Consider the following 21,563-nt stretch of genomic DNA (forward strand, 5'->3'; position numbering starts at 1 on the left):
CCAGGAGCCTCCCCACAAGCCCCCCACCTCCCATGAGACAGGGTTTCTCTGTGTAACAGCCCTGCCTGTCCTGGAACTCACTCTGTAGACCAGGCTGGCCTCCACCTCACTGAGTTCCTCCTGCCTCTGCCTCCCGAGTGCTGGGATTGAAGGCGTGCGCCACCACTGCCCGGCACAAGTCTGATTTTTGTTGTTTATTTTGGGACACAAGACCTTATGTAGCCCAGGTTGGCCTCAAACTTGCTATACAGCCAAGGCTTGTCTTGAACTCCAGATCCTCAGCCTCCCAAGTGTGGCAATTATAGGCATGAATTACTATGCTCAGTTATCGGTGTGCTGGGGATCAAACTTGTGCTAGGAAACTGGGACTGGAGAGATGGCCCAGTGGTCAAGAGCACTGGCTTCACTGGGCGGTGGTGCATGCCTTTAATCTCAACACTCAGAAGGCAGAAGCAGGTGGATCTCTATGAGCTCGAGGCCAGCCTGGTCTACAGAGTGAGTTTTAGGGCAGCCAAGGCTATACAGTGAAACCCTGTCTTTAAAAAAAAGCACTGGCTGCTCTTCTAGAGGACACAGGTTCAATTCCTAGCACCTACATGGCAGCTCACAACTGTCTGTAACTCCAGTTCCAGGGGATCCAACACTCTCACACAGACATACGTGCAGGCAAAACACCAAAGCACATGAAATAAATAAATAAACAAATAAATAAATAAATAATAGTGGAGGGCAAGCACTTTACCAACTGAGCTACATTTCCAGTCCATCTTTCCAGGTGCAAATTGGTTGCCATTGATTCAACTCGGAAGGGCCATTGATGCCAAGGGGTGGGGCCAGCTGTGTGGGACAGCGGCACAGGGGAAGATGTGTCTGGGGTCCCCTGGGCACTGCATACAGGAAAGGACAGTGCGGGAGGCTGGGGGCTCCCTCCCACACGGGGGGGGGGGGGGGAGTTGGGTGGAGCAGAAACATCTCCCTAAGGGGCAACTAACAGACCAATTAAGCTGCCAATAAAAAATTTAATCAAGTAATAATGCACCTTACTTTGTTTAATTAGTGTTCTGTCAAGTGAATGAATATTTAAGGCTTGGGTGGTGGTGCCAACGTCTGCCCAGCGGGCAGAGGCTGGGCCCACATTTCAATCCACCTGACAGCTTCCCGAGCATTGATCGCTGCCACCACGGTCCAGGGCCCCAGAGCACAGTGGATGCTTGTTCTACATGAGCCCACTTGAAGGAGTGGGGCAGGTCCTGTCCCTGCCTGTGCCTCAGTGCCCTTATCTGTAAAATGGGAGGAAGGACTTCAGCCCCAAAGCATGTTTTTCCTAGAAAGACATCGCAATCGCTGGGTGTGGTAACCCCGGGACTTGGGAGGACGGAGGCAGGAGGATCAGGAAGTTCAAGGTCATCTTCAGCTACAAATGTAGTTAGTTCAAGCACACAGTGAGCTATTTAGACCTTGCCTCAACACCTTTTGCCTCCAAAAGACCCTAGAGTGATTGATGCTAGGACCTGAGTTGGGTATAGAAAGCATCTGGGGCCTGGGGAGCCTACAGTGCTGCCTGTATCCCCCAGCTCCACACCGGCTCAGAATGCCTGGCACCTGACAGCTAACGCATGCCTGCCTGTGAGCTACACCCAGGATTCCCAGGGTGCTGGAAACTGGCTTCTCCAGACCGAGTGACCTGGGACAAGGGCTGCCTGCGTTTCCATTTAGTTCGTTTGTTTCTTTATTTGTTCGTTCATTCATTCACTCATTCATTCTACAACTTGGAGGCAGTGCTCTGGGTTTATCCCGAAAAATGCAACTCCTGTGTTGTGTCCCAGGCTCAACCCCAGAGTCCTACAGCTCCCAAATCTCCCTTTTCCCTCTAGGCAGGGCGTGGCCGCCGCCGCCCTAGAAGTCATTTGCATATTCATGACCTTGACAAGCATGCGCACTGCAGAGCCAGGCTCAAGGGTGGCCCGCCCCACCGCAGGACAGCGGCATCTCTCCTTGCCGATCCTCCACCAGCCGCCGCCTCCCTTCCCTTCAAAGAAGGGCCTGGCGTCCCCCATACACACAACCACCTGAGAGCCTCGCGCTGGAAGGACTTTGGTAATTATTTGTTTCAGTTGAGCTGTTTTCAGTCTAGGCTAGGCTGAGTCTTGTAATGAGTATGGATTTGCCAGTAAATAAGTCCCCCGCTTCTAACCCCTGTAATAAATGCATTTGGAGTAATCTGGCGATCACGCGGTGTAATTGCTGGCTGTCAGGGCAGATGGATGCTCCCGCGCTGACTTTACCGCTGTCTGCCCTTCCTTCACGCCGCGCCTCCACTGGGTCTCCAGCCCCTAGCCTAGAGGTGAGGGCCTGTGCCTGGGCGCAGGAGTGGGCCTGGCCTGCTTGCACCTCAGGGGTCCTTCCTGCACCAAGCATGGGCTTTCTGAGTCACCTGCCTGTGACCCATAGTGCCCTCAGCCTCTCTCTAAGGCATCACCAAAGCCTGGTCTAAAATGCAGGGAGATGTGGCCGAGGTGGTAGGGCACTTGCCTAGCATGCCCAAAGCCCTGGGTTCCATTCCCAGCACCACATATAACCGGCATGGTGGTGCACACCTCCAGTCTCAGCACTAGGCAAGTGCAGGCTGGAAGATCACAAGTTCAGTGTCACCCTCAGGCTACACATACTGAGTTCAGTGCCAGCTTGAGATACAGTGAGATCCTGTCTAGAAACAAAAACAAGCCAAGCAGGGCCCTGGGCACTGCCTCTGTTCTCGAGACTGGATTATCTGTGGCTGGGGCTCAAAATCTGCATACTACTTGATTTATTTATTTTGCATTTTGTTTTTAAATTACAATTGTTTGTATAGATGTGTGTGTAGGCCCATCACTTCAAGCAGAAGTCAGAGGGCACTTTCAAGAGTTGGTTCTCTCCTTCTACCCTGGTCAGGCTTTTACAGCAAGTACCTTTACCCACTGAGCCATCTTGCTGGTCCCAGAATCTGCATTTTAAAACACCCCCCAACCAAGTGCGAGGGTGCAGACCCGTGATCCCCATACTCCAGAGCAGGAGGATGGGGCAAGTTTGTGGCTAGCCTGATTTACATAGTGAATTCCAGACTGCTAGGACTACAGAGAGAAACCCTGTCTCCAAAAACACCCACTAACCAGCCGATCAACCCAAACTACCGATGTCTCCAGGGAACTTCTGGAAGCACCACCGTTCGGGAGAATAAGTCAGATTCTCTTGGACTCGGTGTGTGAACTGCCCCCCTCACCCCATCTTTCTCTCCCACATATATTGGCTACTTTCCCAAACAAATCTGGCTGTGTTCATTCCTTTGAGATACTCTCCAATCTCCTGTCTGGTATGCTTTTATCACCCCCCACCCCTTCTCGGGGAGAGGGCCGCTTGGCTGTGTGCTGGTGGCTCCTGCGCTATGATGCTCTCCTAGACCTCACTAAGCAGAGGTTCCCACGGCTGACATCGCAGCTGCCTTCCCTCTCTCCTTGGACTAGCCCCTGAGCTTTGTTTTGCATAATGCCCAGCACACGGAAGTGGCTTGGTGAACACAAGGTGTGTGAATTAGTGGGTGAGTGGTCGGGGAGCCCGGGATGTGCTGGCTGGGGCTTGCTTTGTTCAAAGGTCCTCCCACGTTTAGGATTTTATATCTGTCCACACCCTGGGATTAACTGAGCAGGCTGACTGTGAGGGCAGGGTTGAATACGGGCAACCATTGCATCTCTTGGGATTCAATGAAACGTGACAGATCTCAGCAGGTCAGGCCCAGCCTGCCCCTGCCCTCTGGTACCCACACTGAGGAGAGGCAGAGAGCAGCAGGGTGCAGGGACTGCCCTGGATGCTGCAGAAAGAACCAGAGATGGGACAGGACAGAGCCTGTCCCCATGCTCTGGTGAAGCCTCTTGGAAAGTAACTGCTCTTTGTTATCCACCTTCTAGGGCCTGCCCAAACCAAGGCTCTACCACAAAGTAGGCCAGTAGGGCCACCCCCAACCTGCCTCAGTCTCCCAGGCCAGCCTTTCCCAACCCTGGCTCTGCCTGGTTCTTCTGTACTCCAGCCTGATGCAGGGCTGGGACATTAGATGTGCTAGTGACTGGGCCTTGGCACAGTCTTTCAGCTGTGAGGATTTCAGGGAGGCCACTTGGGGCAGCGGCTAGCTGGTAGAGCCTTTAAGGAGCCACCACAACTCTGTGTGCCCTTGGGCTGGTCACTTAACCTCTCTGGGCCTCACTTTTCTCAGCTGAACCCCTGGGGAGTAGTGTAAGTGTTCCTCCTAGGATTAGCACTGGCTAATGAGTTAACAGGTGAAATCACCAGGACAGGTGGGGTGGGCTCCACGCACCCCATCCCCTCAAAACAGTGGGGACCTGGGGCTGCACGCTGGGCACGCTCCAGAGCACAGGAGGCGGGGACTTCTGAGTGAGTGACCTTGTGCTTTGCTTTTCTTTTTCTTTTTGGTTTTCCGAGACAGGGTTTCTCTGTGTAGTTTTGGTGCCTGTCCTGGATCTCGCTCTGTAGACCAGGCTGGCCTCGAACTCACAGAGATCCGCCTGGCTCTGCCCCCCGAGTGCTGGGATTAAAGGCGCGCACCACCACCGTCTGGCCCCTGGTGCTTTTCTTGAACCATGAACAAGAGCTTGCTGGGGGAGGGGCTCAAGAGACTTTACCCTGAGCTATGCTCCCTCATCTCCATTCTCTGGAACTGCTGTGGGGAAGACAGTGAGTGATGGGAGAGTGTTGGAGGGTGGCAAGACGGGACGGAGGAGTATGGGTGGTGGGAACCCAGCAGCCAGCGTGGGCAGCAGTGGCTGATCCTCGTGCGGCTGTCAGCCGGCAATCATGTTAAATAAAGGCCCCAAATTAGACAGGCGAGCATGAGCACCTTCGGTCTAACAATGCAATTAGCACAGACAATGCCTCCCGCTTCCTCCCAGGCCCCAGCCAGTGTGGCTTCCTGAGGGTGAGGGCTGGGGACACGCAGGCCCTCCCCAGTGAGCTGAGCTGCAGAGAGCTTTGAAAGGAACCTGTGAGAGACTAAAAGGTGACAATGAGTGCCATGGAATGGAATGCCAGCTCCCTGGTTGTCAGGCATCTGCGGGGAGAGAACTCATCTAGATCTTTCTAGAATGCCCTTTGGAAGGGCAGCACCCACGCAAACCCCCAGAGGCCCTGGTCGCTGTCTCTGTCTCCCTCTCTCTTTCCCTCTCTCCGTATTTTCTCTTCTAAGCATAGACGCAGGCTGGGTTTACATGAATAAAACATCAGCGAGGGGGGGGGGATCCCAAACCGCACAGCCCAGGGTTGGGGACAGAAAGCAGTGGAGGCACACTGCCGTCTCTGGACAGTCCTGATTGTGCTGAAGACGGGAGCCTCCTCCTAGGAAGGTCCTACTGGTTAGAATCAACTAGGTGCAAAGCAGGGTCAGGACTGGGCCTGACCCCAGCCTCTGGACCCTGGCGCGGGCATTCTGTTTTTTCCTTCGGCTCAACAGCCAGAGGCCCTGGACCGCCTTGGGTGGGTCTTCAGGGTGCTTCATGTGTGCATGACAGTCCCTCTCCTGAGACCCGGCTGCCAACTGCCAAGGCCTGGCTTCCTTTCTCCAGCCTTGTTAAAATCCAGAATGCATTCCTACAAGATCAGAGTGAGATGCAAAGCGCCGGGCCTCTGGCAAGGTAGGGCCTTTTACTGACTTCTTCACTGCCCTCCCCAGCTGCCTCCCAGTCAAGCCTGGCAAAGGCTGCCGGAGGGGGTCTGCTGGCTAAAACCTCAGGCACTCAAAGGCCAAAAGCTAGGTCCACAAGGACCTGGATCATCTGTTCAAGCTTCCACTTAGTGAGTGCTTCCAGAGCCCACCCATGATGCACGTAACTGGTCCCCTGGAGCAAAGCCTAGGGGGAAGTGGGCCTGGGATCCCAGCAGGCAGAGAGCAAGGTACAGAGATGGAGAGGGCACAGTGTGAGCAGAGGTGGTGGCAGACCAGCCCTACACCCGCAGCAGGCTGGCCTTGTGTTTGGTTTGGTACCGAAACTAGAACATAGAGCCTTGTACATACTTGGTGCGGGATGTACCCCTGGGAATCTGATACCCCACTTTGGAGGGTATGCAGCCAGGTCTTCACCTGGTCAGATTTGCCACTTACAGACTCCCTCCCCTCCAAAGCAAAGCACTTGGCTGCGGTCCCAGGGAACTTCCCGGGGAGGTGACCTTTGTATGGGTCTGGATGCCTGCGTAGGAGCTTGCCAAGGGGCTAGAAAGATGAATTTAGACAGTCACTCTGGAGCTGGGGGTGAATGTAGCTCAGTGGAAGAGTGCTTGTCTGGCATGGACGAGGCCCTGCATCCAACCTCAGTACTGCAAAGAGACAGAGAAAGAAAAGGCCTGGCAGAGTGGCACACACCTTTAATTCCAGAACTCTGGAGGCAGAGGCAGGAGGATCTCTTTTAGTTCAGGCTAGCCCGGTCTACATAGAGAGTTCCAGGACAGCCAGGGCTACATAGTGAGACCCTGTTTCAAAATAAGAACAACAACAACAACAAAACCTCAAGGTAATCACGTGGCCTCTGCGATGCTTTGCCTCCCCATGGGAGCACAGTGTGAGGTGCTCTGAGGAGGACTGGGGATGACTGAGGTGACTGAACCCTAACGTGAATCCCATGAGAAACACACGCTGCTGAGGGGTGACTTGAGGCACAGACTATCAAGCATATGGTCCGAGGTCCAGAATTGGGAGGTAGAGCCAGGTTTCTGCCACTGATGTCTCCTCTATACGTACAGCCCCGATACCCAACTGGCACTGCCCCCATGCACCGCAGAGCCCCTGGCACCCTGACCCCCTCCCTCACTGGTAGCCATCATGGGACTTGCATGGTGTGTCAGATGACTCCCCATGACCAGCCCAGGGCCGGACGGCTCCCTGAGGAATGAGAGGCTTGAAGGACAGGTAAACCAAAGTGCGACGGAATGAAGTGTCCCCAAGTGGGTGGTGGATAGGAGGGCAGCTCAGCTACTGGAGGACACAGATGGGTGCAGACTGGCGGGAAGAGAGGCCCTGCAAACACCCCAGGAGAGGACGAGGTCCTCATTAACAGCACTCAGCCCTCCCCGCTGCCCGGCTCTCCTGGAGGATGCGGAGAGGGAATCCATTATCGCACAAAATAGCAGCTGCGGACGTGAAAATGAAATATAGATTCAATACCTGCGCCTTTCAGCTCACAAACCATGCCCCCAACACAGGTGACAGCCAGCACAGATGCCAGCTCAAATCACAGGAAGGAAGGGGCAGCCAGGGACTGGGGGACAGGCCTCACTCCCCACAAACTCCTCCCCAGCAGTTTTCTCTGTGGCTTAGAACCTAAAACAGAGACCAGGATGCAGGCTCAGTTGCTCTACCAGCTTCCAGGGGGTAATGACACAGCCTTACCAAGTCCCCTCTAGCCCCCAACACACACCTGCTGGTCTCTGGAGCACGTAGCCCCGAGGCTTGAGCCAACAGGGGAAGGTGCTTCTCAGTCTGCACAGACCTCACAATTGTTCTTGAGAGGCCCGGCGGGCTGCAGCCCCAGCTTGCGACCTGGGGGTGCTCCCCAGAGCAGTCTGTTTCACAGACAAGGGTGGGTGGCCACCGCCACATCCCTCCCGAGGGCCCCCAGGGCCATTGAGCAGCTGAGCAACCGCTTCCTGCTTTCCTATTTGGGTGCTTTTAGCCAGAGCTTTGCGCTACTTTTACGAGGGGGCTGGCGGTGAACTCATCCCGTTACAATGCACTCAGGGACCCTGACGACTAATTTAATTTAAAACAGCCTTGCAATAAAAGCTCAGGACGGAAAACCGCCGAGTCTTGGGGGTTATTTAACAAATTGCCTCACAGATAAATACATTAAAATGATTCTCAAACTGGAGTCGAACGAAGTTGAAGTAAAATTAAGAAAGTCGAATCAAAATGTAAATTAATGGCGTTGAGATGCGTTTGAATTGGCAGGCGCCACACTGGGTGATGTTCTGCTTCTGCTGCCTTCTGTTCAGGTGCGATGCCACCCACCAGGCTGTGCCAGAGACCCCTTCAGTCCAGGTAGCTGGAAGCGAGAGGATTTGGCTGCCTAGCCACACCAAACTCCAGCCTGTCCCCCCCTTACACCGGCCAGCAGCCCCAGGCAGGCCTGGAAGTTGTAAACCAGGCGGCCTGCAGCACTTCCTTCCCTTGCTGGAGGTACAACCGTGAAGGAGAATGGGCAGAGTCAAAGTTGATAGAACAGACCTGCTGCAAGCATGAGGTCCTGGGATGGCCAGTCACCGCAGAAGGAATCACACATCCCCACAAAGCGGCCAGGTCCAGCATTCCCATCAGATTGACAGGCAAACTGAGGCCAGGGAGGCCCAGCAGCCCTCATTTGGCTCCATGCACTCAGGGCCTCACCACCCCTGTGTCTTGCAGCTGCAGGCAGCCAGCCTGGGTGCCTAGGCATGGAGCTCAGGCCTGCTGCTGCTCCTGTCCTGCCCACCGCAAGCTTGTGCCTCCAGCAGCACTCCTCTGCCTTGGCTGGGGCAGCCTTGGAGGGTCTCTGAAGTGATGGGCATCTGTGCTTCCCCGCCCCCTCTCTGGGTTAGAGTAGCCCCAGGTGCCAACAGAGAGCCCTAGGGAAGATGGCCTGATACTGTCTGGTCTGATAGTGTCCTGTGCTAATTGAGGGAGAGGAAAGAACAGAGGGAGTCCTTAGGGAGCCACACAGGGTGCGTGGGGGCAGGAGATAGAAGTCTAGAATTGTGGGTGGGGTGTAGTGTCAGCCCCTCCCCTGTCCTTGGACAGGGAAGCAGTAGGAAAGCAGTGGGGAGCGGACTGGGGTGTATGTGGCAGGTGATGGACACTTTCACCTGGAGCCACAATCCCATGTGACACCCAAGACAGCTCCCATCCTGGAGGGGAAGGTGCTGCTAGGCCTGGCTGTTCCGGGAGCTGTCAGCTGTCAGCACCTGGGGCGGGGCTTCTGGGAGAGGAGACAGGCCTTAAGGTGCTTCTCCAGGCTCCACGTGAACAAGGGGATGGCTCAAGACAGACTGTAGAGGGACAGATCAGACCACTCCTGCAGGCTGGAGTCAGCGCCAGGGTCTCTGCTGGTGACCCTAGGGTGGGGAAGGGGTGAGCACAGAGAATCCCAGTGGGGGGGAGGGATGGAGTTTCCCCAAAAGTGGGGGCCAGTTCACCCTTGCAATGGCCTGACCCTGGGCACAGAGAGGCCGTCCCTTGTCACTTCCCTGAAGAGTGCACTCAGCTGTGCATGGTGACACTCGGGCCTGGCTTGGGCAGCGGAACCATTAATGTTTCACGGGGAAAACCTCTAGCTGCTGTCTCTGCGGATGCAACAGGCATCTTATTGACAGCCATTAAGTCTTTAGCAAATGGTTGAGGGAGAAAAATAACCTTGAAGAGAATTTAACTTGGGAGTCCAGCGCAGATCCAGCTGCAGAGGCTCCCCCAACCCCCTTCCCCAGCCCATCCCTCTACAGGCTTGCAGAGCAGGGGGTAGGTAAACTCTGGACAGGAGAGGCACGGGGAGAGGGGAAGGTAACACTGGGCTTTGCCCCTACATCCTCTCATTCCCCATGGTGACCTGACGGGGGTGCTGTTATGCCCCTGCCACGGATGCAGAGATTGAGTCTGGGAGTCACAAAGCTTTCAGGCAGCAGAAATGGGAGGTGTGGCACCCCTGTTGCATTGAATGGGATGTCTGAGATGCTGAGCAAGACCATGCTGCCCTCCACCCCAAATAAGCCAGGCTTGGGGAGGAGACAAAAGCCTGGATGGGGGTGTGTCCCTGGGGCTCTCAAAACTACCAGGAGGGTTCAGAGCCGCTGGCTTTTCGGCTTTATTTTCTCTTTGCAAAATGGAGCAGGCAATGCCTCCCCATCAGGGGCTCTGCAGGAGGCGTGCGCGGGAAGTGTTAGGAAAACTATAAAATGCCAAACAAACAGGAGGCTGGCAGAGCTTTTCCTCCCGCCCTGTAGGCAGGCTGGGGACTAGAAGGCCTCCCGAGAGCAAGAGCGGGTCAGGTGGGACTCAGCCCCGCCTGCTAGGCCGGAGGAGGAGGAGCAGCAGGAGGAGGAGTGTGCTGGGGCAGAGGAGGCATCCCAGATGATCCCAGCAGATTTAACAGGACTTTGAAAAATAAAAAAGGTAAAACAGCCAAACCACTGCCCGCTCCTCCTGCTGCAATAAAAATGGATTTATTTGTTCGTGGAATGAAATTTAATAACTTTGGGGGGAGATGAGGCGTGAACAATAATAGTTTTTTTTTTCTCTCTCATTTTGGAGGGGGGAGGAGAAGAAGAGGAGGAGGTGGGGGCCCCTTTGGGACAGTTGGGGAAGGGGGTGTGTGGGACCGAGCCCTCCAGAGATTGGCTAAGCAGACAAGGAGGGGCTGGCTCCGCTCCACGCTCCAAAGACCGCCACGGTTCATAGAGGGGCCGTGCGCATCTCTTGTTTCTCTGTGCACCAGGCTGTGCGCCAGGCCTCTGCCCCCGCTGGGCCCTCCTCCTGCTCTGCCTTCCTCCCCTGTCAAAACTGCACTTATCCCTCAGAGCTGGCTGCAGAACTCCCCCCCCCCCAAGGTTCCCCTGGGGCCCCCAGCAGCCCCTGGCAGCAGCCTCCCAGCTTCAACACTGCCGGTTCTCTCTGGGAACCCACATCCTTTTCCACCCTGTGCAAGGTTGTGTGGGGTGCTTGGCTCCCAGATTCCGGCCTGTGGTCTCCACCTCTGGGCCCCAGCCCAGAGCAGCTCTCTGGTAATGTTTGTTGAGTGAATGAGTGCAAGTCAGAGAAAGAGACTCAGTGTCTACCTTTCCTCGAACCAGGGGCCTGGCTGGGCAGAAGCCAAGAAGAGTGTCCCCTTGGCTGGCTCCCCAAATGGCCACTGCTCCTAGACTGTGCTGGTTCCAGACCTGGAAGCCTGCTGAAGGCAGTGCCCCACCCCAAGAAACTGCTGCTCTTCTATAAGATGTCTCTCTGGACTGTGCTTTCCACCGACTAGTTCCCAGAGTCCCTCACCCTGGGGCTCCTCTGTCAAGCAGGAGGCCCCAGAGTCTGATGGGGCCAGCAATCCCAACACCACATCCTCTCTAGGATTGTGGAACACAGAGACTGGACCATGAAGGGATGTCACCTTGGGGGACTGTGAATTGAGAGTCACCCAGGCCAGGCTGTGGGTAGGAACTGGCTGTGCCAAGAGGCTGGAAGCCCCCCAGATTGGCCTGATGGCGATTCCAGGTCCTGGCTCCCACAGCCTGGAGAGGCCTCAGCTGTGGAGGGGACAGGCAGCTTGGGAGCTGCCTGGCAGGTCGATAGCAAAACAAACGCACTATTGACCATGGCCGCGCACTAAATCCTCCCGGCAGACAAGCTGATGTGAACCCGAATAGAATGGACTCAGAACTCAAAATGCCCCTCCCTGCCAGCCCCCAGCTCCAGGGGAGGGGTGAGCCGAGCTGCAGCTGGGCCTAGAGCAGGGCTGGGACCCACTCTGGCCCTGTGCACAGGCTGGGAGTCAGGCTGGGGAACAGCAGCAGCATCAAAGGCCCCTGGGAGGGGCCAGGAGAGGCTGTGGAAGCCAGAAGGCAGGAATCCTGGCGGCTAAAATTAGGTCCAGCTGATCTGTCTTTAAATTTTTTTTTTTAAATAATTACATAACATTTGCTAAATAGTGAAGAATACATGTGCCATCTCTCGGCTATGAGGCATAATGATGAACTAAATGCCTATGACCCCTCTATGCAAATGAAGCCCAGCATAGGTCGCTGGTCTCCAGTGCTCTGGGGCAGAGATAATGAGGCACCCTGCACCTGGTGCCCTGGATACACTGTTGGCCTCAGCTTAGATCTGCAAAGGGCACATTAACTCGGAGTGCTCTCAGAATTGGGGAGTGTCTGCCTTAGTTTGGGTTGTGGCTTCTTCCCATGTATGACTCAGGGGTCCCTAACCTGAGTATTTGGGGGACCTGTGAACTCTGACACTTTCTTGCACTTCTGTGTATCTGGTGATAGTGTCATTTTCTAGGGGAAGGGTCATGTTCTCACAGTGACCTTTCCCAAGGCAGGCGAGTCTGCTCCCATTGCCGTTCTGCCGCCCAGGAAAGGGCCAAGACTTAGCCACAAGGGTCAGAAGCAGAGCCACATGTTCAGACACCACTCCCAGCTTTCTGAGGGCCATCAGGGACCCGGCACGGATCATCAGGGTTGCCTGTTTCTGCCTCAGTTTCCCTCACATTCAGCCATCCATTTATTCAGAAACACTTCGTAGGCTCCTGTTGTGGGCTGGTGGGGACCTAGAGGTCTGTGACCCAGAGGCTGTATGTAACCTGTCCTTCCTTAGGCCCATCCTATTCCCTGAGGTAGCCCAGGCTGCACTTGAGACCTCGGAGATCTGCCTTTGAGCCCCACTCACCATGCCTAGTTTCTCTTCTGGCTTAAAAAAGTCTCATTTTGGCATACTTAAGATGGGCAGAATGAAACTGGAGGGTTTTTGGAAGGATTCGCTGAGGTCGGATGTGGCACTTATTAATTAACTTATTAATTCACAATTAGTGCCAGGCGCCTGCTGAGTTGGGGCTGCCCGTGCTGGCCCAGGTACAGGTATGAGAGGCAAGGGCCAGAGACAGGCACTGGGGCTGCACAGCTGTGCCGGCTGCCAGCCTGGGCAGTCTGGCGCATCAGATGGTGTGCAAGTGTGTGTGTGTGAGGGGGGTTCTCACCTCCTAAACGTGTTCCTTCGGGATTAAAAGCTGGCCCTCAGTACAGTATATATGGCCTACCATTTCCCACGGAGGTAAAAAGCAGGCCCATTCTGTCCTGGCTCTGGGAGGGGACCATACTCCCAATAACTCCATATCATGCAGCTCTCTGTAGCCCTCTCCAGCACTGCAGCCCCCAGACCTTCAAGCCCAACAGGCCCAGACTCCTGTAGGTTCCAGATCTCATACAGCCCACAGTCCCCTTCAGCCTCGGACTGCACAGCCCTCAAGCCCTGCAGTTTCTAGCCCCACTATAGCCCCCAGACCCTGAGGTACCAGACACTGCCTTTCCAGAACCTCCAGATACGGCAGCTACTAGACACCCATAGACCTAGACTCTCACAGCCCTGTGGTGATATATTGTGTACCCTAATACAATTTGCCAGAAGATCAGAGAACAGAACAAGCCACTAGGTTAAACATGGATGCCAGGTAGTGGTGGCACACACCTTTAATCCTAGTACTCGGGAGGCAGAGATCCGTCTGGATCTCTGTGAGTTCAAAGCCACCCTGGACTACATGAGATTGACTCAGTCTAGGAGAGAAAACAGAGCCAGGCAGTGGTGGCACACACCTTTAATCCCAGTACTGGGAAGCACACACACCTTTAATCCCAGGGAGTGATGGCTGGAAGGAGAAAGGTGTATAAGGTGTGAGGAGACAGGAGCTAAAGGCTTTTCAGCAGAAGCCTCCCTTTCAGCTAGAGGCTGAGGAGTTGGTGAGGTAAGAGGCGGTGGCTGTGGCTTGTTCCTTTGTCCCTCTGATTTTCTGGCAAATTTTACTAGGGCACACAATATATCATCACACAGCCCCAAGACCCTGTAGCTCCCAGACCTTATAATCTCCAAGTCCCACAGCCCTGAGCCATACTGCCCCAAGAGCCCTGCCAGGACCCTGATGTGACATGGCTACCTCTGGGCTGTGTGAGGACAGAAAACTGGCTGGCTGTGGAGGTAGGGGCCAGGCAGGGAGAGTGCTGGGGCTCTGGCCCCACAGGGTTGCCTTGAAGATCAGCATAAGAAAGAAGACCTTAGCATGTGTGTGTGTGTGTGTGTGTGTGTGTGTGTGTGTGTGTGTGTGTGTGTGTGTGGTTGGGGGGGGTCTGTCATATTATAGATCAGGAAAGTTGCTCAGAGAGGTTAAGTTTCTGGCCCACAGTCACACAGCAAAGTAAGGAATGGAGAAGCAATCCTCATGTCATTGCTGTTCCTTGCTTACTTTGGCAGGCCCTCCATTATAGACCCTAGTCCATTGCTGAACTGGGGTCTCCTTGGGGGGGGGCTGTGCACTCCTAGTGTGTCCTGGTTATTAGATACCCTTCCTCCCATGAGCAAGATCCCATTAAAGGTGCCCCGTGAGTCAAGCTGCTGTCTCAGAGGCCCCTGTACCTGGGCTCTGTACTTCGCCCTGAACCAGCAGGTTGTGATGAAGCTGCTTTCAGGCCCTAAGCTTGAGGTAGAGACCTCCTTGGTGACCCCCGGCACTTCTCTGGGTTTTACACCGCTTGCCATCTGTGAACCTTTCTTGCAGCCAGTCAGAGAGACACCACCCAGGGCATGAAGACCACTTCCATCAGATCAGCCTGCCTCCTGACCACAGTGCTCATCTCCTCAGGGTTAGGAAGGACAGCTGGGGATCCAGAGCTGAGGGAGGGTGTGGGCACAGCGAGCCCTTGGCCTTGGGGCAGCTTGGATGCCGCTGTGACTCCAGGGAGCACCTTATCCTCTCTGGGTATTATGGTTCCACTGGGGAAACCAGGAGTTGAGGCTAACCCCATAGGGTAGCCCACAGGGGTTCAAGGCCATGATCCACACACGCCAGACTTGTCCTCCCAGGGAATCCTGGGTCACATAGATGCTGGTGACCTGGCCTCCCCTGGCTCAGTCCTTCCCTCCAAATGGCTTTTCCCTCATATTGCCTCTTGTGAGAGAGGGTTCCCTGTCTTCTTCTAGCTGCTGAGGTCCCTCCCAGCTTTCAGGACCCCAGCTTGGGTACCACCACAGCTTGACATTTGACAGGCATCAGCTTTCCTGGTACTGTTTTAGAGGAGAGAACCAGGTGCTCAGAGAGAGTAAGTAACCAATGCAAAGTTACCTGGCTTCCAGGCGGCAGAGTCCCAGATGAGTGCACGCTGAAGGTACAGTGGGTGGGTGTGGGGGGGAGGTGTTCGGCTCTGGCCTCCTCCACTCTGTGTCTGGGTTCTTGGCCCACTCCATCAGATAAAAGAAACAACTCATACAGCTGTGGTGACACAGGGAAGATCCTGAGTCCGATTTAGGAAGATTGGAGGGGAGCATTCCAGAGCACAGCCCCCTCCCACTGCTCTCTCCCTGGTCTTCCTTCCCATGGTGGTGGTGGTAGCGGCGGCGGGGAGGGGGTGGGGGCACCCAGAGGTACCTCCCAGCCATGAACCTGGGACCCTCTCCAGGTCCCCCACTGGGGTGCCTCAGGACCCTTCTCTCCTGAGGTGGAAGGTGGACTCATGGCAATCTAACTTGGGATAGGACTCCTCCGAGGCATGGCAGGTGCGGAGGTTCACCTCGCCCAGAGCATCCACCCCCTCATCACCTCCAGCACCCAGCGCCACACTCAGCACACTGCAGGCTGGCCACAGGTCCTGCCGAGGGGCCTGGGTGGGTGGGGGGGTGTCTGTGGATCTGTGGACAGCTTTAATTCACTGCTTCAACGGCTCAGCCGGTCTGCTCAGGTACTCTTCATAATCAGCATCCCCTGGTGGACACTTACTATCCCTATTATCCCATTTTTCCAGAGAGGAAAACTGAGGCTCAGAGAGAGAAGGTACACAGGTTCACCCAGTCCAGGAAAAGGCTGGCCCTCCCTGCATTTAGGAGCTGGAAATCTGATTCAGGCAGAGTGTGGGGTGCTGGTGGGTGGTTTATGGCACAAAAGCTGAGGGAATGGTAGCTGTGGGGAGGGAGGGGACAGCCAGGATGCACAAACACCTGTTGGCCACCCTCGTAGCACCTGGATCATGTTTGACAATGGGTGGAGAGAGGCTTGCTCCAAGGAAGCAGGGTTACCAGACTGGGTAAACGAAGCACCAAACAATGGGATTTCAGAGAAGAAAGCATCCTTTTGTGTGGCATAAGTTTACCTCATACAAAGTGAGATGGGCTTATACGAAAATGTATTTGTTGTTTGTCTGAAATACACATGTCAACACATTCTTGTATTATATCTGTCAATTCTACAAGGAAGAGTACAAGGTACCCAGGAAGTAAGAGCCAGTTGGTGACAAGGGTGACAATGTACTGTGTATCTGGGGAAACCCAGGCCCCAGCAGCTGGGCAGGCAGGCAGAGGTAGGACCTGGGTCTGCATACCCACTCCAGCCTCTGCCTCAGTCTGTGGTGGGTTGCCTTCCACCCTGCCATCCTCGCTCACCCCCCACTTGAGGCTGACTTCCTCACAGGGAGTGAATGTTCACAGCTGGGTTATCACCTCCTAAAAATAGGGCTGAGTGATGGATGGGGGCTGTAGCCAATGCTGCAGCCACACGGGGCGGGTGGGAAGTGGGGACCCAAAGTCCTAGTGCCCATGACCTGAGGGGCTGAACCATGCCTAAGGTATAAGAAGCTGGTCTGTCCCAAGGTCTTCAAAATGCTCAGAACCACCTGGAGCCACATGGGTGGTAACTCATTTGCCACCAGGTGTCTGGCCAAGCAGTAGGATGTGTCTGCATCTGGACATAAGGGCCCAAGAGTGGCCAGTCTCTGAAGTCATGCCTTAGGGAGAGCCATCTAAGAACAAGACCACCTCAGCTGGGCCCTGTTCTCAGAACTCCCTATGACCCGCTTTCTTTTTTTAAGACAGGGTCTCATATACCCAGGTTGGCCTCAAACTCACATGTAGCCAAGGATAACTCTGAACTTCTGATCTCTTGCCTCTATCTCCTGAGTCCTGAGATTGTGTGGTAGCATTCCCTGTTTATGTGGTTCTGGGGATCGAACCCAGGGACTTGTGCATGTCAGGCAAATACTTTACCAACTGGACTATACTGAGGATCCAGGCACTGAGGTGCTGAGCCCCGGCACTTCAAGCTGAGGGCAGCGAGTATTGTTTACAGAGGTGGACTGGCCACTCTTACAGACATCTATTCACCAAGACCAACAGACCAGTGGGTGCTCACTAGCGGACACTCACAAAGGGACGGCCACACATATACCACCACATGTCCTTTCCTCTCAGTCCCTGGATGCACTTTCAACACCCAAGCTTAGGTCTCTGGGGTCACCTAGCACCCACAAATACAAGGCCTGGCTGGGCTCCGGGCTGCTGTGGCCATGGGTATGTCTCCTTAGCTGTGTTCCAAGAAGAGTGACAATAAAACCCGTGTTTGGACTCTTGGGGACCGTGGCCTCTGCTGGATGAACCTCAGTGGTGCTCCTTTGCCAGACCCTCCCTGTATGGATCCTTCCTGTATGTATCTCAGGCCTGACACCAGGCACAGGGAAGTGGAAGGGCCCCCCAAGTGCCAGGCCCCTTCCACAACCCTGCCCAGCCGCGGTGGCTGTGGGCACAGACAGTGTCTCCGCTTCCTGCCCTTTGGCCCTCTTAGCATAGAGCCCCCTGCCCGCAGCCCTGCGTGGCTGTGCCTGGTGGCTGCGCTCGGCGGAGAGGCAGCTGCAGAATTACAATATTAAATGCAGCCACACTGAAACACGGCCTCGATCCAATTACGTGAGGAAACAAGAGGAGCCGCTTAGGCTAATCTGGTTATTCCGCCCCGGCTAGTCCTCCAAGCCACAGGGAAACCAAGAGGGGAGCTGCCTGGGTGGGCACCGACGGGGGGTCCTGGACCATTCCAGGTTTCTACAGGCAGGGACAAGGGCCTTCCTTCCTTACCCCGTGAACGCTGCTGCAGCCTCAGTGCCCAGTCTGGTGCACAGGGACCTCACAGGAAAGGGCGGCAACTCAGATTCAGGGATGCCAGTGTTAATCTGAGGGGCTGGTTCAGAGAGGGTGACTGAGGAGGAGACAGATGGTGACTTTGGGTGAAGGCCAGCTTGAGGACAAGGAGCTGGATGGCTGGGGAGTGTCCTGGCGGAGGGACCAGCAGGCACCAAGTGGGGACAGATGTGGCAAGTTCCAGAACATAAAAGAAAGCCAAGGTATGGAGGGGGCAACCAGATGGGACACCCTGGCAAGGACCGTGGGTTTGTTCTGAGATAAGGCTGAAGCAGGACTTGATTCGGGCTCCTAGAGGCCAAGGGGCTGGCTGTTGTGTGGACGGCCTCGAGTAGTGCAGGCTTCTGTTGTCTACAGGCAGGAGGAATGCCCAGAGCCGGGTGGGGGCAGGGCTGGGCCCCTCCTTTCTGTAAGAAGGTCTTGCAGACCACCATGTATGTGCTGGTTGGAGGTGGTGGAGTGGGAGAGGCCTTGGCTTGCATCCCCTAATAACCTGACATGGTACACAATTCCGTCTCCCACCCCTGACCCCCACCCCGCCCTGCTTTCCCAGCCTGTAGATACCCCGGGGAATTAGCTAGGGAGGGCTAGGCTTTCTGGGAGGTCCTTGGTAAGGGGAGGTGGTTTGCAACAAGAGAGGATAGGAGGGGAGGGACAGCTAGCTATGAGTTGTGTACACAGGACAGCGGATGGTGGAGACAAGATACAATGTATGGTAAGAGGCTGGACTGCAGTGGGAGGGGGCAGACATGTGAACTGTGTCCCAAGCAGAGGGACCAGCAACTGCTAAGCCTGGAAGGGGGGGTTGGGGGTTGGGCAGGAGATGGACAGTCGGTGGGGCACAGGTGGACCTAACATCTCTGGAGAAGAGGGATGGGTGGAGTGGGTAGGGCTAGGGAGGTAGAGTGGAGACGAGGAGGGAGAAGAGGGTGCTTCCCTACGGAGGTGAAGCCAGGCCTGAGCGCCACCAGGGCCCCAGGGGTGAGCAAGAGAGAGCTAGTGGATGTTCTCATTAGGAGAAGCAGGAGGAGCTTCTGCTCCATGGAAAATGGGGAAAGCAGGGTTTCCTGGGAAGAGCTAAACTGACCTGGGTCGTCCAAGTCTCCTTCAAACTGTGAGCAATCCAGTTCCCTTCTCTGAGCCTGGGGTTGTTTTCTTTGTAAGCATGGTCCAATTTCTTCTTTTAAATCTTAAAAACAAATTACTGTTACATTTGTTTGTTTGTTATTTATGTGAGTGTGTGGGCACTCATATGCCATCCACAGGTGTGGAGGTTACAGGATGACAAGTGATAATTGCTTCTCTCCCTCCACCATGTGGATCCCAGGGATTGAATCCAGGTTGCCAACCTCGATGGCAAACACATTTCCTTGCTGAGCCATCTTGCCAGCTCTGTCTTTTAACTTTTTTTGTGGAGCTGGGAATGGAACCCAGAGCCTCCTGCATGCCTGGCAAACACTGCTTACCCCTTAAATTCATTTGAAAACTAAGATGTGTAATTAACCCTAGCATGGGGGGGTGGTTCTAAGGCACCCCCTTTCCTGAGGTACCAGATCCTGCAGATGTTGGAGTCCTTTGTATAAACTGATAAAGTATTTGCACATAACCCACCAGCATCCTTCTGTGTACTTTAAATCATGTCTGGATTCCTTTTAATTCCTAGTACAATGTAAATGCTGTGTAAATACATGCTACACTGTATTGTTTAGGTGATAATGACAAGGATAAACCCTTGCTTGCTTGGCGGAGGCACAGTTTTGTTGTTGTTCAGTATGGACACACTCCCTCCCCCAAGTACTTTTGACCCAGGCTTGGTTTGAATCTGCAGACATAGAATCTATGGGTATGGAGGGCTGGGTATAATTCACAGACCAGCAGACTGTCAGTGATTGATAGTGCTGGCCGCTCTTCCAGAGGACTGGAGTTCCATTCCCAGCACCACTTCAGGTGCCTCACAACCTCCTGTAACTCCAGCTCCAGGGAATTCGACACCCCCTTCTGCCTTCCCCAGGCACCTGCACTAACGTGCGCGCGCGCGTGCGCGCGCGCACACACACCTTACAGTTCTAGAATTCAGTCATTTTTATGTATGTATCCTGTGTTCTAAGGTGGCAGGTATATACTGGCATGCCAGATTATGTGGTGCTGGGACTTGAACCCAGAGCCTTCTGCATGCTAGGCAAGTGCTCTACCAACTGAGCTACATCCCCAGAGCGTTTTTGTCATGCTAAGGTTTGTTAACTATAAATGCAGACCAAAATATGCACCTGAGTCAAAGGGCCACATGAAAGCTGCCTGGTAGAGACCTATGTAGTGTGTGGCACACAACAGATACTGAACAGGATTGAGCTTAGGGTACAGGAACACAGTCCTTATCTGTATGACCCCCTCAGATGTCCCCTCCCCTAAGTGCTGCCCATTCCTACAAATTTATACAAGAACACAGTCCTTGCCTGTATGACCCCCAAGATGTCCCCTCTCCTAAGTGCTGTCCATTCCTATAGATCTATACCACTAAGGACCCTAGAAGCAGGTATTGGAAAACAGGAGGCAGGAGAGGAGGTTGGGATGGAGGAAGGGCCTCCGGCGGTCCCTGTACAGCTTTGAGACCCAGCTGCTGCTCAGAGGGGACAGAGACAGGTGGCCACAGCAGGCAGGTGTAATCACAGCTTCTGACAGCAAGGACTCAGGCTGGGAACTTGAAGGGGATCCCTAACAACCCTGAAACCCCCACGTAGGTCACAATAGGTGATATTGTCAAGGTTCAAGGTCTGCCTTTCCCCCAAAGGGTGATTGTTCCTCTTCATCTTCCTCCTCCTCCTCTTCAATAAGGTTTCTCTGTGTAGCCCTGGAACTGCCCTGGAACTTGCTATATAGACCAGGCTGGCCTCAAACTCATAGAGATTCACCTTCTTCTTCTTCCTGGGAGCTGGGATTAAGTCCTAGCACACTTCTTGATCATTTAAAATCAATCATGGAAGGAGATGCAGCTCAGTGATAGATCTTAGAATGTGCAAAGCCATAGGCTCAGTCCCCACATCACAAAAAAAAAAAAAAAAAAAAAACCGAAAATGAACAAACAAATAAAAAAAATGAAATCCATCACGGCGAGTTATTTGATCCCTAGTTGCATGATGATTGGGGCACTTGGTAACATCACAGCCCTCTGGTCTTGCAGCCTGGCTTGGCCAGACCCTTCTGACAGGGTTGGCAGAATGTCAAGAATGGTCCAGGACAGACCCTGGCCTTCCAAGGGCTCTGTCTGATACATGGGGTTCCGTGAGCACAGATGTGACCATCGCAAAGCCATCAGTACCAAAGCCATGGGTACTGTCATGGCAGGTGGTGACTGGCCAAAGAAGGAAGGGACATGGCAGGTGGAAACGATCAGGGGCAGACTGTGTTCATCCGGCACCCCATAAATGCTTCTTCACTTGGCCTGAGCAGATGAGGTTGAGGCAAGAGCCAGTTCTGCTGGGAGGTCAACCACACAGCATCCCACCCTTCCAAGTCTCCAGCCCAGCAGAACAGGGCCATTCCTCCCCCTAACAGCTAGCTGTCTTGGAGTGTTTCAGGGCAGCCAGGGAAAGGCAAGGAGCATGAAGGTGAGACCCAGGCACTTGATGGCCGGGCCTGGCAGTCGTCTGCAGCTCAGTACTTTGTACTGGCACCTCCACCTGCTGCCTTCCAAGTGGTCACACCATCTCCACATCTGGGTCAGTAAACTGGTCATGTGCGGTGCCACAACAACCAGCTCACACAACTAGATTAGGAAGTGTGAGGTTTCAGTGTTGAGCTGAGACACAGATGGCGGGTGGGGCCACGCGGGAAGGCCAGACCAGGGGCTGGCCCAGAG

The 21,563-nt window shown here is 54.5% G+C and overlaps 1 non-coding gene across 1 annotated transcript; it reads right to left on the reverse strand.

The window, feature by feature from the left end:
• Positions 1–19,844: 19,844 nt before the first annotated feature.
• On the reverse strand, positions 19,845–19,918 carry Trnaa-agc (transfer RNA alanine (anticodon AGC)). Its single transcript has one exon. It is a non-coding gene; the product is annotated as a tRNA-Ala (tRNA).
• Between the last annotated feature and the right edge of the window lie 1,645 nt (positions 19,919–21,563).

Source organism: Peromyscus eremicus, chromosome 1, assembly GCF_949786415.1.
Source record: "Peromyscus eremicus chromosome 1, PerEre_H2_v1, whole genome shotgun sequence".
In the NCBI taxonomy this organism is placed as follows: domain Eukaryota; kingdom Metazoa; phylum Chordata; class Mammalia; order Rodentia; family Cricetidae; genus Peromyscus; species Peromyscus eremicus.